The sequence below is a fragment of the Diceros bicornis genome, chromosome 6 (genome assembly GCF_020826845.1).
Source record: "Diceros bicornis minor isolate mBicDic1 chromosome 6, mDicBic1.mat.cur, whole genome shotgun sequence".
NCBI classification, from domain to species: Eukaryota; Metazoa; Chordata; class Mammalia; order Perissodactyla; family Rhinocerotidae; genus Diceros; species Diceros bicornis.
Window position 1 is genome coordinate 23,796,546 of NC_080745.1, and position 15,772 is coordinate 23,812,317.

A 15,772-nucleotide genomic window follows, 5' to 3' on the forward strand; every position below is an offset into this window, starting at 1 on the left:
TCTTATTCCTTTTCTCAGAGGGATGGCTTTCAGTTTTTCACTGTTGAGTATGATGTTGGCTGTGGGTTTGTCATGTATGGCCTTTATTATGTTGGGATGTTTTCCTTCTACACCCATTTTTTTGAAAGTTTTTATCATAAATGGATGTTGGATCTTGTCACATGTTTTCTCTGCATCTATTGAGATGATCATATGGCTTTTATTCTTCATTTTGTTAATGTACTGTATCACATTGATTGATTTGTGGATGTTGAACCATCTACATCCCTGGTATAAATCCCATGTGATCATGGTGTATGATCCTTTTAATGTATTGCTGTATTCCGTTTGCCAGTATTTTGTTGAGGATTTTTGCATCTATCTTCATCAGCAGTATCGGCCTGTAATTTTCCTTCTTTGTATTGTCCTTGTCTTGCTTTGGGATCAGGGTGATGTTGGCCTCGTTAGGAAGTGTTCCATCTTCTTCAATTTTCTGGAATAGTTTGAGAAGGATAGGTATTAAATCTTCTTTAAAGTTTTGGTAGAATTCTCCAGAGAAGCCATCTGGTCCTGGACTTTTATTTTCTGGGAGCTTTTTGATTGCTGTTTCATTCTCTTTACTTGTGATTGATCTATTCAGATTCTCTATTTCTTGATTCAGTTTTGCAAGGTTGTATGAGTTTAAGGATTTATCCATTTCTTCTAGATTGTCCAATTTGTTGGCATATAGCTTTTCATAGTATTCTCTTATTTCTGTGGTATCCATTGTAATGTCTCCTCTTTCATTTCTGATTTTATTTATTTGAGGCTTCTTTCTTTTTTTTCTTATTGAGTCTGGCTAAGGGTTTGTCACTTTTGTTTATCTTCTCAAAGAACCAGCTCTTAGTTTCATTGATCCTTTCTACTGTTTTTTTGGTTTCTATTTCATTTATTTCTGCTCTAATTTTTATTATTTCCCTCCTTCTGCTGACTTTGGGCTTTGTTTGTTCTTCTTTTTCTATTCTGTTACGTATAGTTTAAGATTACTTATTTGAGATTTTTCTTGTTTGTCAAGCTGGGCCTGTATTGCTTTGCATTTCCCTCTTAGGACCGCTTCTGCTGCATCCCATATGAGTTGGTATTGTGTGTTTTCATTTTCATTTGTCTCCAGCTATTTTTTGATTTCTCCTTTAATTTCTTCATTTATCAATTAGTTCTTCAGTAGTCTCGATACATTTGTCACTTTCCCAGCTTTTTTCTTGTAGTTGATTTCTAGTGTCACAGCATTATTGTTGGAAAGGTGCTATGCTTGATATGATTTCAATCTTCTTAAATTTATTGAGGCCTGCCTTGTTTCCCAACATATGGTCTGTCTTTGAGAATGTTCCATATGCATGTGAGAAGAATGTGTATTCTTCTGTTTTTGGATGGAATGTTCTATCTATATCTATTAAGTCCATCTGCTCTAGTTTTTCATTTAATTCCGCTATTTCCTTGTTGATTTTCTGTCTGGATGATCTTATCCATTGATTGTTGAGGTCCTCTACTATTACCGTGTTGCTGTTAATTTCTCCGTTTAGTTCTGTTAATAGTTGCTTCATGTACTTTGGTGCTTCTATGTTGGGTGCATATATATTTATAAGTGTTATGTCTTCTTGATGGAGTGTCCCTTTTATCATTATATACTTCTGCTCTTTGTCTCTCACTGCCTTTTTTATCTTGAAGTCTACTTTGTCTGATATGAGTATGGCAACACCTGCTTTCTTTTGTTTGCCATTAGATTGGAGTATTGTGTTGCATCCATTCACTCTGAGCCTGTGTTTGTCTTTAGAGCTGAGATGTGTTTCCTGGAGGCAGCATGTTGTTGGGTCTTATTTCTTTAATCTGTCCAGCCACTCTGTGTTTTTTGATTGGCGAATTCAATCTATTTACATTTAGAGTGATTATTGATATATAAGGGCTTAATAATGCCATTTTATCGCTCCTTTTCTAGTTGTTCTGTATTTTCCCTTGTTTCTCGTCCCGTGTATTTCCGACTGCCAATTCAGTTTGGTGATTCTCTATGATGATTTTCTCTTTATTTATCATTTGTTTGTCTGTTCTGATTTTTTCTTTAGTGGTTACCATGAGGTTTGTGTAAAAGATCTCGTAGATGAGATAGTCCATTTTCTGATAGCCTCTTATTTATTTAGTCTAAGCAAGTTCCATCCCTTTCCTCATCCCTGTCTAAGTTTTTGTTGTCACAACTTATTCCGTTTTCTGTTGTGAGTTTGTGATTAAAATGAAGTGATTATAGTTATTTTTGATGCTTTCCTTCCCTTTATCTTTAATGTTATAATTGTTTGCTAACCTGTTCTGATAGAGAGCTACAGTTTTCTGATTTTGTCTGCCTATTTATCTCCTCACTCAAGGCTTTTTAAACTCTTTCTTTTTTTTTTCAGGTATGAGGGCCTTCTTGATCATATCTTGTGTGTGGGGGAGAGGGGTCTTGTGGTGATGATTTCCCTCAGCTTTTGTTTATCTAGGGAAGTTTTTATTTCTCCATTGTATCTGAAGATAGTTTTGCTGGATAGAGCATTCTTGGCTGAAAGTTTTTGTCTTTTGAATATATCATTCCACTCTCTCCTAACCTTTAAAGTTTCTGCTGAGAAATCCACTGAAAGTCTGATAGGTGTTCCTTTGTAGGTTATTTTCTTCTGCCTTGCTGCCCCTTATATTTTTTCTTTGTCATTGACTTTTGCCAGTTTTACTAATATATGCCTTGGAGAATGTCTTTTTGCATTGATGCAGTTAGGAGTTCTGTTAGCTTCATTTACATGTAATTCCAGCTCCTTCCCAAGGAATTTCTCAGCTATTCTTTCTTTGAACAAGCTCTCTGATCTTTTCTCCCTCTCTTCTCCCTCTGGAATACCTATAATCCTTATGTTGTATTTCCTAATTGAGTTGGATTTGTCTCGGAGAATTTCTTCATTTCTTTTTAATCTTGGTTCTCTCTCCTTCTCTGCCTGAAGCATTTCTGTATTTCCGTCCTCTAAATTATTAGTTCTGTCCTTCGTAGTATCAGCTCTCTTTTTTAAGGATTCCATATTTTTCTTTGTCTCATTCATTGTGCTCTTCATCTCCAGTATTTCTGATTAGTTTTTTGTAATAGTTTCAATCTCTTTTGTGAATAATTCCCTCTCTTCAGTAATTTTCTTCCTGAGTTCATTGAACTGTCTTTCTGAGTTTTCTTGTAACTGATTGAGTTTCTTTATGATAACTGTTTTGAGTTCTCTCTGTCATTAAATTGTAAATTTCTGTGACTTCAGGATTGATTTCTGGGTACTTGTAATTTTCCTTCTTGTCTGGAGTGTTAATATACTTCTTCATGCTATTTTATGGCATGGACTTTTACCATCACGTGGTGGTAGTATCTGGTCACAGATTCCACCTGCCACCACTGGTGGTGGGGGGGCAAGAGCTGTGTTTTATGAGCCCACCACAACCCCTGGCACTTGTGCCTGTCCTTTGGAAGCTGTGCCAACAGGCCCCGTCTGCATTTGCCCCCGGCCACCGCTGCTTTACACATGTAGGCGCAGGCGCTCTAGTAGGGATGCCCTGCTCTGGCTAACCGGCTGAGCTGTTGCACCAGGTGGGAGGGAGGGGATGGATGCTTTCTTTCTTGTGCGGAATCCCACATGTTCCCACTCTGCACTTACTTTGTGCCTACCTGGGCTACCTGGCTTGGTGGGGATGCCCCAGTGATTGCTTAGCTGCCTCAGTGTGGAGCATTCCTGCGGGCAGGGAGGCAGCTCCAAGAGCAAAACTATTCCCACGGTGGGCTGCCTTTTCCCCCTTCTCCTCTCAGAGTCGCACGCCGGCTGCCACGCAAGGACCTGCACCCTAGATCGTTGCCACTTGGGAGGGAAAGGAAGTCCGTTTACCTCCTTCCACTGCCTCCTGGAGGGTCCAGCACCCCCGCCTTCAGATGTATGGCTGCATGGATCTCTCAGATGTCTGTTGTGTTGTGTGAGTTTCCTCTGTTGGTTTATGAATGTCCTTTTCATTGTATCTTATGGGGGAGAGACTAAGGAAGTGCTCACTCCACCACAATGCTGACATCACTTCACTAGATGTGTGGGTTTTTAATCTTAGCAACTAGCATATGGAAGGGAAGGTGCACATTATTTTCGCTAAATGAGCCCAGAGCAACAGCAGGAAATCCTTAATGGGACATTCTTTTGGCTGAGCTGCATTCTGGCACCCTAAGCCCTTGCTCATCAGGTTTTGCTTTACCTTGAAGCTTTTATTGGTCTCCTCCAAGCCAAGAGCTATGTCTTGTCCATCCTTCTGTGCCCAGCTTGGCGCTTAGTAGGTAGATGGGTAGGTAAGTGTTTGTCGCATGGATGAGTATGATGTTGACTGTGACATAATAAAGAAACAGAAAGGATTTTCAAGGTAAAGTTTTAGGGTAAACAAGAGTGAGCTGGAGGAGGAGAGAGTAGTCATAGATGATGACTTTGAATGTATTTGATTTTGTCACTTCTAATGGAAGAACAAAGACATTTCAATCAAAAGCATAGACGTGGGAGGGTGCAGGGAGTGGTTGTGCAGATCTTTCTAGCTGTAGTGAGATATGTGTGAACCAGAATCGTTCATTTTCATTAATACCACATTCAAATAAAAAGGAAAAAGGACGGTGACTAACGATGCATGATTTGGGACCCCAGTAGGCAATCCATTTTGCTCCTAACTAGTCGTGTGACCTTAGGCAAATCACTTAACTTCTGGGTTTATAAAGTGAGGGTGTCAGAATAGCTTATCTGTCTTCCTTAAGATCTGATGTTATGATTGTGAGTCTAAGTTGGTGATTAATACTCAAAACACTAGACAGGGCCCTCTGGCACAAGGGAAAGAAACAATGTTTCTTTGAGGCAAAACCAAAAGGCTCAGTAAAAATGCTATTGTTAGTAGTATTGTGGAAGTTTTGATGTTATTATTCAGTGGTGTTATGGCTGGGATTATGTCCAATCTGCTCTGCCAATCAAACACTTGAGATTCCCTTGGGATATTTGGATAACAACTAGCAGGAGCCAACTGGAATCAAAGTACCTCTTGAGTATGAGCTGGGCCCATGCGTAGATCTCTCTGGTGATGCTAGGCTGGAGGAACTGCTGCCTTCCTCAAGGCTCACGTCCAGATTTGCCCTCAGTCTGGTTCTAACATGGGCAAAGGGGAGAGCCACCCGCCATATGAAGGAGGAGCAGTGGAGAGAGCCTGGAGAGATGTGCCACATGTGGATGCCAAAGTTCTTTCTCACTCAGTGGGTCTGCTCACTGCTAACGGTGACCTGTCATACTGGCCTCCCTCTGGAGGATGGGGCAGGCCTTAAAGCATCCTCTCTTCCTCCCTTTTGTCTCGGCTCACCTGCATTCCTCTAAAACTGTTCTTTCCTGAGGCCTCAAAGCAATGAAGATAGGTATTTTTCTTTGTGCTTGAAGTTAGCAAATTTGGATTAGCTTGACTTCTTTTGGACAGATTGAGTCAGAAATTTTGTTTTGTTTTGTTTTCATTCCTAATTTTTAAAGGCCATATGTAAATTTGAGAAGCTGCCAGTTATACTAGAAAGAATGAAACAACCTGGATGCTAGTTCTGATTCTCTTGATTCAGTCATTTGATTGTAGGTAAATTACTTACTTCCCTGCCCTAAAATTTTTTTTTTACTTATTTCTTAAATGGGAGAGAAGTCTCTCTCATCTATTCAGAGGTTTTCCTAGGATTAAATGAACATAAAAGCGTTTTGGAAATGGTAAATCCCTAAATAAATATAATACACTAATATTAACATTTTATGATAAAGGATGCATTATATAACTTGTTTAGTCAAACAAGTTCTTTGGTCTACCTATGATTTTTAGAAAGTTTATGATGATACAGATGATTTACTTACTTGCTGACCTGAGATCAGTTCTCTCTGGTTGATATTCTCTTTATATCTCAGGACAGAAGTCATCATATCTGCAGTTTCTGCATCTCTCTTATTCATTAACATAGAAATTCAAAGAAAGTAATGATTTCCTGTGACCATAATTTTTTAGGGAAATAGGGTTCTTAGTGGTTCTTTTTAATAAAATATCGTATTAGGTGGTCATTCTTTACTTTTTTTCTTTAGGGAAAGGTCTTTGGTGTTAGGAACTTTTTAAAAAATAATCAAGCCAAATTAATTTGTATGCATCTGTAATTGAAAGTGGTTTAATTCTCCTTTCATATTTAGCATTCAATTCATAATTCTGGAATTCCAAATGAAGTATGTTGAGGAAGCGTTTCCACCTCAGTACACTGGAACTCATTCTCCTGACTAGTGAAATGAAATTGTATCCCCCTGGAAGCAAATGCCTTATTAAAGAAGTATGTTATGGGAGAAATTCCTCAAGGATTCATTCTAACGTTACTCCTGAGTTTGAGTTTCCAGGAAACTTGGTTTTCTGGAGTACTGAATGAGCTTGTCTTCCAGCTAGCCAACAAAATTAGGACAATTATGGGTATTATCAGACAGTGAAGAGCATGAAGGAAACCCTTCTCTGTCTTTCCCCTTCTCTGTTTAGCTGACCTCAGCATCTGTGCCATAAGTTTCCTGTTTTCTCTTAGGACAGGTTTATTTTCAGATGAGAGACGGAGAATTTGGACTGGACACAGTGGTACCTATTAAATCCGGTATTTGTAATGTTCTTCCTCATCCATTAGATCCCTGGTTTATTGGTGGCCTGGCCGTCTGGGCAGCGAGGTGGTTTCTGTCAGTGACAGTCCTGAGGAGTTGGGCTGCCTCCCCAATCCTCCCTCTGTGTTTGTCAGCCCTGTGGTGGAATGAAGCAAGCAGCCGTGGGGCTCCCCAGAGGGGACTTCACTGCCCTCTCAGCAGGGCATGGGTCTGCGGCATGCTCTTGGTGTTGGGGTTGCAGCTGCAGTCTCAGCCGGAGGATGTTAATGCCCACTCCTGGCTGCTCCCTATCAGGTGGCACTGTGAGGGGCCTGCAGTGTCACGTGGGTGACTCGCTGTCCATGTCCACTTTTTAAGAGTCCGTCTATCTTTAGGATTGTCAGCTCAGGGCAGGGCATGTTTCTGGTGCCTATATGTAGATTCTGGAATTGGAAGAACTCCTGAACTGTGGGCTACGTAATCCCATAGGCAGTGCACTTACATGTGTCATGCTGTCGAGGATTTTAGACTCCTGCGGTGCCAGGTCCTGGGTCCCAGGTGAGGATGGCAAGTGCAGGGGCAAGCCTGGGGAGCCAGGTCTGCTTTTTCCTGTAGCACAGTCCGCTCTGAACTGGCTTTCACTATGGGTCCTATGGAGAGTAGGGGAGCCATGGACACTTCTCAAAGGACTTAGAAGTGGAAGATCAGTGTAGAACTCAATAGCAACATTTTACGTAGATAATATTCGGTCACATTTGTGTTCTCAGAATTTGGTCTCTGTTACTTCCTGACCCACCTTGTTCTCTGGGCTTCTGATTCCTCTGTTTTTACATGAGAACAAGTGTTGTTCCTTGGTGAGGCGGAAAGAATGTTAGCGAAGGACTCTGGAGGTAGACGGGAAAAAAATCACCTAATTCACTTGGATTTCCTCATGCTTACTCACCAAGTAGGAATAATACTCCTATTTTGCATTGGTGTGGTGTTTAGTACCTTGGGAATACTTATGTATGCTTTCCCGTTTGGTCCCACAGCACCTGTCTGAGGTGTGCTAGCGACATGGTCCTCATGTATGGATGAAACAGAGTCTCAGGGAGTACATGGATTACTGAAGGCCCACAGTTAACCGTGTCCTCAGAAGCAAACACAGATCTCCTAATTTTGAATCCTTTATGCTGCCTACCACACAGCTGCCTTGCCATGTACCCAGGGTCACACGAGGTGTAAGGTGTATGAAAATATATGCAAATATAAGACATTATCATTCTAACCAAAGTAATTTCTAGTGTATGGGAATGAAGGGCAATATTTTTGTGAATACCTGCTATGAAAAAACCGTATACTCTTAAAGTTAACCAATAGCAGGTATTGCTCGTCTAACATTAGCATCCACTTCCATTTTTAAATATCTTACTGTGGGATTTAAAAGGCAGGAGAGGAAGCTAATGGTCATCTCATTTTATGTAAATAAGAGTAATATGCTCTGTATAATTTAGACATGCATTGGTTTTATGGAGGATTATTTTAAAAATATTTTTTCTGTTTATTGAATTTAAAGTTTATATATATGTAGATTTACATGTTCGTATATAGTTATGGAATTTGGACACTTTAGAAAAATACAAAGAAGAAAGCAAAAAGCATGCATAAGCCTAGCTGGAATAGGTGACTGCTTTCCAGCAGTCATGGGGGTGTTTCTTTGCAGTATTTTTATGTATATAGATTTTTAACATAAAGTTTTGTATTTGACTCCTTTCACATAATATTATATCGTAAAGCCCCAACGTCATGCATATCCTTCAAAGAACTTTTTGGGCTGTGTAATATTCTGTTGTACCACATTTACCCTTGGCCACTGACTGTTAAGAGTCTCAGATTTTTCATTCTTGTAGTTCTGCAATGGATATCTTTCTCTATAAATTTTCCCCCACATTCTTATTTCTTAGATAGATTTTTCTGATGTAGAAGTATTGAGTCAAATGACTTGCACAGTTGTCTTTATTGGTGTTCACGAGGGAGGTGCCATCGGCAGCACGTGAGGGTATATATTCCCCAGACCCTCACTAGCATGGAGTGTGTGCGTGTGTGCACACGCACGCGTGTAACTTTATAATGTACTAATCAGAAGTGGTGTCCTATTCTTTTAAGTTCATTTTTTCTATTACTTGTTATGCATGTGCTTATCTTTCCCAGCTAAGCTTCTTGAGAATTAGAAGGCTCTGTCATTCATCTTTAATGCTCCCCTGGGCCCCCAGCATCCAGTGAGTGCCTAATAGAACCAGATACACTCATTTACTGGAGTAAGAAAAGATTTTTTATATCACATAATAAACCTCATAATGCTGTTCAACAAAACTCAGTATCCTGTAATTCAAATAAACGTGAGAACAATGCAGAGATGGCTTTAAGTGTGTGTAATTAGTGAATGGAGTTTGTTGTATTTTTGCTGCTAAAGTTACTATTTTTAAAAAATCAAATACAAAACTATTGTATGGATTGGCAGCGTTTCATTTTCCTGTCCTTTACGCTCAGTTGAAAGGAAGCATCTTCAGGTTTGATGGCTTCATGGTTTACTTGTTGCATTTTAACAAAGAACACGTTGAAGGTGGTTGCTTTATATGTTTAGTTCAGTTTTCAATAGTGTTGATTGATTTTAGTTTTGTTGAGCAAGCTGAGACAGTTTCTTTGCTCTGCAAGAGTTTTCACTGTGGATTCAATAGAAAATAATATATGAGTGAGAGGTCGCTTCTCTCTGAGGTAAACAACAGGAAAGAGCCCTAATCATATTTTTTTAAGACTCCAGCCTACCACGATTTTATTATGAAATGCTCAAGTTCCCTTCTTTGCCCCCCAATGTCACTAAACCTTTATTTAAAGAATGGAACAGATTATTTTTTATGACTTTTTAATGACAATGACAAGTAGTCTAAATCGGTTGGCACTAAATCAAAATTCTTTTCTTCTTTTGCTGTGTTTTCCTAAGACAGAAATGCCTCACTTTAAATTATTAATTGGAACGTCTGATTTCCTACTGTGTCAGCTGTAATTCAGGGGCCACATTGCTGAAAAAATGGATTAACTAATAACCTCCTGAGGGAAGGAGGTGCAGGGCTATCTGTTTTTATCTCTTTCCGATTTAAAAGATGTAATGGGAAACAGTCAATACCCACAGCTGGTCTTCTGTCTCCTTGAAAAAATTCCATGATCAAATTATTCCATTTAACAAAATAGCTCTTTGTTTATGCTACTGTTGCTACTGTTGACATACAAAGAAGAGAGTAGCTCATGACAGGAAATTGTTTGGGGCATTTTCCTCAACTTCTGAAAACTTGTTTGCCTCTTGGAGAATCAGCTTAACTATTGCAAGTCAGGTACTGCTTTAAGTTCCTGTTGTTGTGTGTACATAAATCAGTGAGCAGTTATCACATTATGTTTTGTCAACATGATGGTGTTCCTTGGCAATAGTTATGTATCGTACTCATTTTAATTACTCAATTTTAAATCAGTTTATCAATAAATATTTATTCATCTATAAATCAATTTTATTAGCTAATATTTTTAGAACTTTGATATAGGAAATATGGAGATAAGCACCTTGCATCTAGAGCTCATTGAATCTTTAGAATAATCCTATGAGACAGATATAATTACTCTTGCTTTAGAGATAGGAAATGGAGGCTCAGCGAGGCTGAGTAACTTGCCATAGTCTCAGCTAGCCTGCGGTAGAGCCTGATGTTTGCTGAGTGCCCATGTGCAAAGACATGTCTGTGCCTTCACTGTGCTTAGAGTTTATAGGTGGAGAGCAACAGGCAAATAGGCTGCTATAAAATAGTGTGGTGTAACATATGGTGAGAAAAAAGGTGCAGGATGCTATGGGAGCCCAAATTAAGATAACTTAGAACCAACGTTAAGATTTGAGAAGACTTCCTGAGAACCCAATGTATGAGCTGAGGTCTGACTAGTAACACTTGTTAGCAGAGTTGGGGAAAAGGAGTCTTGAACAGTGTTTAGGCAGGAGGAGCAGCTGAGCAGAGCCCCTCGCATGAGAAAATGAAGGGAAGCGTGTGTGGACATGGTGGGTGGAGTTCCCACATGGAGTTCCTACATGAGGGGCTGGGCAGCTACTCGTGGACCAAATTATGAGTGACCTGTGCTGCTTCAAGCCATCAGGCTGTATTCTGAGAAACATGGGAAACTATTGAAGGGTTTTATGATAATCTAGGAAAAAATAAGAGAATGATTCTAACAATGGTGGTGGCAGTTGAGATAGCAAGGTCTGCATGGATCTGAGAACATTCGGAAGGTGAAGTTGACAGGCCTCGGATTGGATGTGGAGGATGAGGGGAAGGCAGGATGAACACTAGGTGCTGGGCTTGGGTGGCAGGTGGATGGTGATGCTGCTCCTGAGCTGAGCAGAGGAGGAGCCAGGTGCAAAGTGGGTGGGCAGGAGGACCTAAGCTATCATAGATCAACCCGGCAGTGTTATGTATGAGACATCTTTGGGCTTGTGGATAGATTTCAGAGTCATCAGCACAGAGATGGCATATGAAACTATTAGAATTGCACAAGGAAATGTACGGAATTAAAAGAGAAGGGAGCCTAGAATAAGCCCTGAGGAGCATCAGCATTTAAAGAAGACCAGAGGAGGAGCCAGCAAGGAAACCAAAAAGGGAGAATCAAGAATCATTGTGTTCCATGCATGTGTCATGATAACATATCAACTCAGTGCTTTGGGGTACTTTGGTTTGCAACCATTTCAATTTGGATGGATGGATGTAAGTTAATCACGAGTGCCATCTAAGTGCCAAGCACGACTCTGGGGGCTGGGGGTATAAGCAGTGAATAGGATAGACCAAGACCCACTCTGATGGAGCTCACAGCTGCTTCACAGAAAGTCACACAAGAGCTGCACCTAATAAGACTTTGACTTGGCCCCTATTGTTCACTCAGGATTATAATTCAGTATAAAGTAAGAGTCATAATATGGGGTTCTAGTGGAGACTGAATCCTTCAGGCACTTTTTACTGGAGTCCCTGCTTTACCCTGATGAAAAAATCCTTAACTCCCTCAAGGGAATCTGCTTTTCTGGAGACATCACTTGAGAAGTTCCTCCATATAGCAATGTGGAGTAATTCAAAAACTTAATTGTGTAACACCAATGTGAATGTTCCACTAAGAAAGGGTTTTATTCTCTTCCACAAATCATAGTTTACCCCTATGTTATAAAACCCCAAGGAGGAGAATTTTGCTCTTCTTAATTTTCTCAGCCCCAAAATATTTATCTTTGATACCATCTCAATGTTTAATTCAAGATAAATGTCTAAGAACTTATTTTCATGTCCAGATCTACCAAAAACTTAGCAGTCAAAGCAATGATTATTATTGAACTTCTGTATCCATTTATGACTGTTGTTATTTAATAATAGCCCATTTATCACATTGTCTCATATCCTTGATTTTAGTGGTCTACATGATAAGAATTTGAGTTCATGGATTGTTTTACAGCTATTTAATCATAACTTCACTTAATGCTGGGCTGAATGTACCTGAACTTGGTGATTTTATGGTAAATACATTTGAGGTGATCAGACCTTGAGTGTGAGCACACCTCAGCTCTTTTATGGTCTTCCAGGCCACAGAGAGGGGAAAAGTGGGGACAGTTTGTCCCTCTTTTTATCACCTGCCCTATTATACATGTTAGCATTAGAGCTGATGGAATATGAGTATGAAAAGCAAGCATTTTATGGTAGTTATACTTTTATTGTAAATCTGCCATATAATTTTAAACATTTTTTTCCTTGAATGAGGCTCATAATTTGTGTATTTTGTGGTTTTCAATCCATTTGCTACAGCTGCAATCCTGATAAGTGGCTCAATTATAACTATAATATGGGTCTTAAAGACTCACTGATGTCTCATGGAAAACTTTGAAAAACATTCTACTTAAAGACAATTACGCTTAAATATCACATTTTTTCCATTTCTGTTCTGTCCTTTAAAAATTATGTGAAGACCATTAGCATGAGAACAGATTATTTCTTCAAGCTCTAAAATTCTTTAATTTCTCTTTGCATTGTTGGCTGCTGGTTTCCCTAGCTCTTCCTCCTTAGGCCATCCCAGTACCTGTGAGGTCACACAGGTTCACATGTAGATTTTTAAAGTGCCCACAGAGTGCTGGTGACAATTTTCGATTTTTACTGGGGAGCAAGAATTTGATGAAATGTAAGAATAATTGGAAACTAAGGGGGTGGGAAGGTCAATGTCCTTGACATTAAAAATGAACTCAAAGAAAGGAAGAAAACTGTCTGTAGAAACATGTTTGAGATCCATTTTAATTAACGATCATTCTGAGATGAACTCCATATCTTCTTCCGTCCTGGAAATGGTCAGTATCTAGGATTGGGGAATTAGCTGGAGAGGAGGATGTTTGTGCTGCTGATGAGGCCCCACTGCAGATTTTTAGTCTCTCTCTTTATAAAGTCCTTGGGAAGGAATTAAATGACTCTTCCATTTTCTTTAATGTTTCATTTTTTTTTTAACCACAGCAGTTAGTAACATGAGTTCATTTAGCCATGAAGTTAGGAAAGTAGTCCATTTAAGGTCCTCTTAGTTAGAATTAAGGCAGGAGGGAGCAAGTGTTAAGGGTGGTATTCATAATATGCACATAAGGGGGTCCATTTTATTTTACACCTTCTTAATATATCATGAAATACCACTTTTGCTTTTTGTGGAAAAATGCCATGGCCTTTTTATTTGAGAACCCTGCATTTGCCAGTTTAAAAGTATCATAGCCAGTTTTTTACAATCTGTTAGAATGACGACGTGATGTAAAGTCACAGAGAGGAAGGACAGGAGCAGACTTAACAGCTGTTCGTTAACAGCGTGATGTGTGGGAGCTCTTAGGTTCATGTAGGTTCATCTCTGACTTGGACATGAGGCCCAGGTGCCCTTTTGACCAGGCCCTCTGATTGTACAGTTTCCACTTGCCATCCTGTTTTGGAGTGGTACCCTTTGTGGGCATACATCCAGATCCCCAGGAAGTTGGCGCCAGGCCACCTAAAGAAAAATGGAGCTCTGGAAATAGTCGGCTGCTTTCCCTAGCTCAGAGGGAGACAGAGACTGATGACAGGACTGGCCCTTTAGGCCCCTTATTTCTCATCGTGTTTGGGAATGGGCCTTTCGCCTAATAAATGTCACTGCTGAGATGATTAGAAGATGAAGTATGGCCTTCTTTTCTTTCGGTACAGTTAGAAGACATGTCTGTAATCACCTTGTTTGGCTGGTACAGAAATGGGGGTGGGAAGCTCTCTTTTCAGAGTGGAGTAATTGTTGAATTTTATGTTCAAGGTGACCAGTTGTAAGGATTTGAGGAGGCCTTGCGGCAAGTAGTGTCCTGCAGAGACTTAACAACTCTCCATATTTATCTGACTTTCTATAATAAACATGTTTCTGCAAAATTATTATACTTTTATGATTATAACATATTCTTTGATACAACGTATTGCCATTTAAATATTAAATATTTTATATTATCAAAGGTTACTGTCTAACATACTTGTTTATTAATGTATTAATTTATTTAATAATATTTATTGAACATCTACCATATACTGGAAACTGTGCCAGGTGCGGCAGATAAAGCAGTGAACCAAACAGACACATCCCTGGGGCCTCACAGAGTTACTCAGAGAGAAACAGGAAGTCATTGTAAGATGTAGAAAAAGGGTATTTGGGAAGTAGAGGCAGCACAGGAGCATGTTGCAGAGACACCAGTCGGGGCTGAGCACACTGAGGACGAGCTCAGCCAAGGCAGTTATGCTCCTTTAGAGGGAGCAGCTCAGAGGAAGTCATGGCGAGTGGCCTGTCTGAAGACTTGAAAGACACTCAGTATGTCTGGGGCATAGGATAGAGAACAAGGAGGAGAACACTGAGAGATGAGGCTTAAGATGGAGCAGGTCAGAGTGGGAAGAGTCTTGTAAGCCATAATTTGGATTTTTGTCTAAAGAAAGATGACAAGTCTTAAACACTGTCAACCAAGGGGTACCATGGGAGGACAGGTTCGGAAATGGGTAAGTTTGTTAAGTGATGGCAAAAGTTGAATGAAATTTTATAGACTTATTTTTCCTCTGAGAAGCAAGAAGCTGCAATATTTGCTGAGCTGCTGGGGCAGAAAGTATGAAGAGAGAGAAAGTCTTTCAAGTGGCTGCGTGGAGAGTGGGAGAGGAGGTACAAGAACAGGACTAATCTGGACAATTGGCCCGGGCTTTTCATCTTAGCCTCACAGACTCACCAAAAGCCCTAAGAGACTTTGTTGAAAGGTAGTTTTGTGCTTTGGGGATTGCATTTTCCCCTGTTCTGTAGTGATGCTCACCTGTAATTATTGTGTGCACTGTGATTTGTTTGGGGACACTCACAGTCCCCTAATTTCTGCAGGCTGCTATTTCAAGGCTCTTCTCTGAGATGTCGTCCTTTTTCCGTCTCTTCTGTCAGTTTGATCTCCATCAACACCTGTCAGGGGGTGTGGCACACTACCCTGCACTTGAGATCATAGTGGATTTGAGCACAAAGGACATGTAAATACCTGATTAGTACAAAGAATAAATAAGGGACAGGTGTTTGCAGGACGCCTCCTAGATTCTACCTTCATTACATTCATGTTCATGCTACTAAGAGTGCAAATCCCTGTCTTTCAGAAACTTCTCAACTGAATGCTGCGTGGAAACAGGCAAAGGAGGAAGGTTAGAACTTGTGAAAAATCTAAAGAGGATGAGAGATACGTGTGTGTGCACGCGCGCATGTGTACGTGCGTACCTGTCTCTGTCTCCCTCTCATCCAGAGTCTCACCTCTAGATTCTGATTATTTCAGAGGCCGTTCCAGCTCAGGCTTTAGATTTTCATTCCCTCCATTGTTTTCCTTTCTGCATTTCTCCCTGTTTAGAGCCTGTACCATTCCTTCTTCATATCTGCTTTGCAAAGACATTGATTTTTATTCTTCCCCATGTACTATAATACTTTTAATATTGCATGATGTTAATATTTCTAATTTTTCTTACTTAAAAACAAATGCTATAATTGTTTTGAGGTGTTTTATTTTTATCACAGTACTAAAAATATATAAGTATTTTAGTAATATTTTTAAG

General features: G+C 39.8%; 1 protein-coding gene across 6 annotated transcripts in view; it reads left to right on the plus strand.

Annotated features, from left to right (window-relative positions):
- The window catches only part of SIPA1L2 (signal induced proliferation associated 1 like 2), a 217,715-nt gene that overhangs the window by 91,397 nt on the left and 110,546 nt on the right, over nucleotides 1–15,772 (plus strand). Inside the window, exon 3 of one of the 6 annotated variants that reach the window (XM_058543016.1) lies at nucleotides 15,326–15,370. The exons of the other annotated variants lie outside the window; for them this stretch is intronic. The gene's annotated coding sequence lies outside the window, so the exon portion shown is untranslated. The remainder of the gene's footprint in view (nucleotides 1–15,325; nucleotides 15,371–15,772) is intronic. 6 annotated transcript variants of the gene reach the window in all.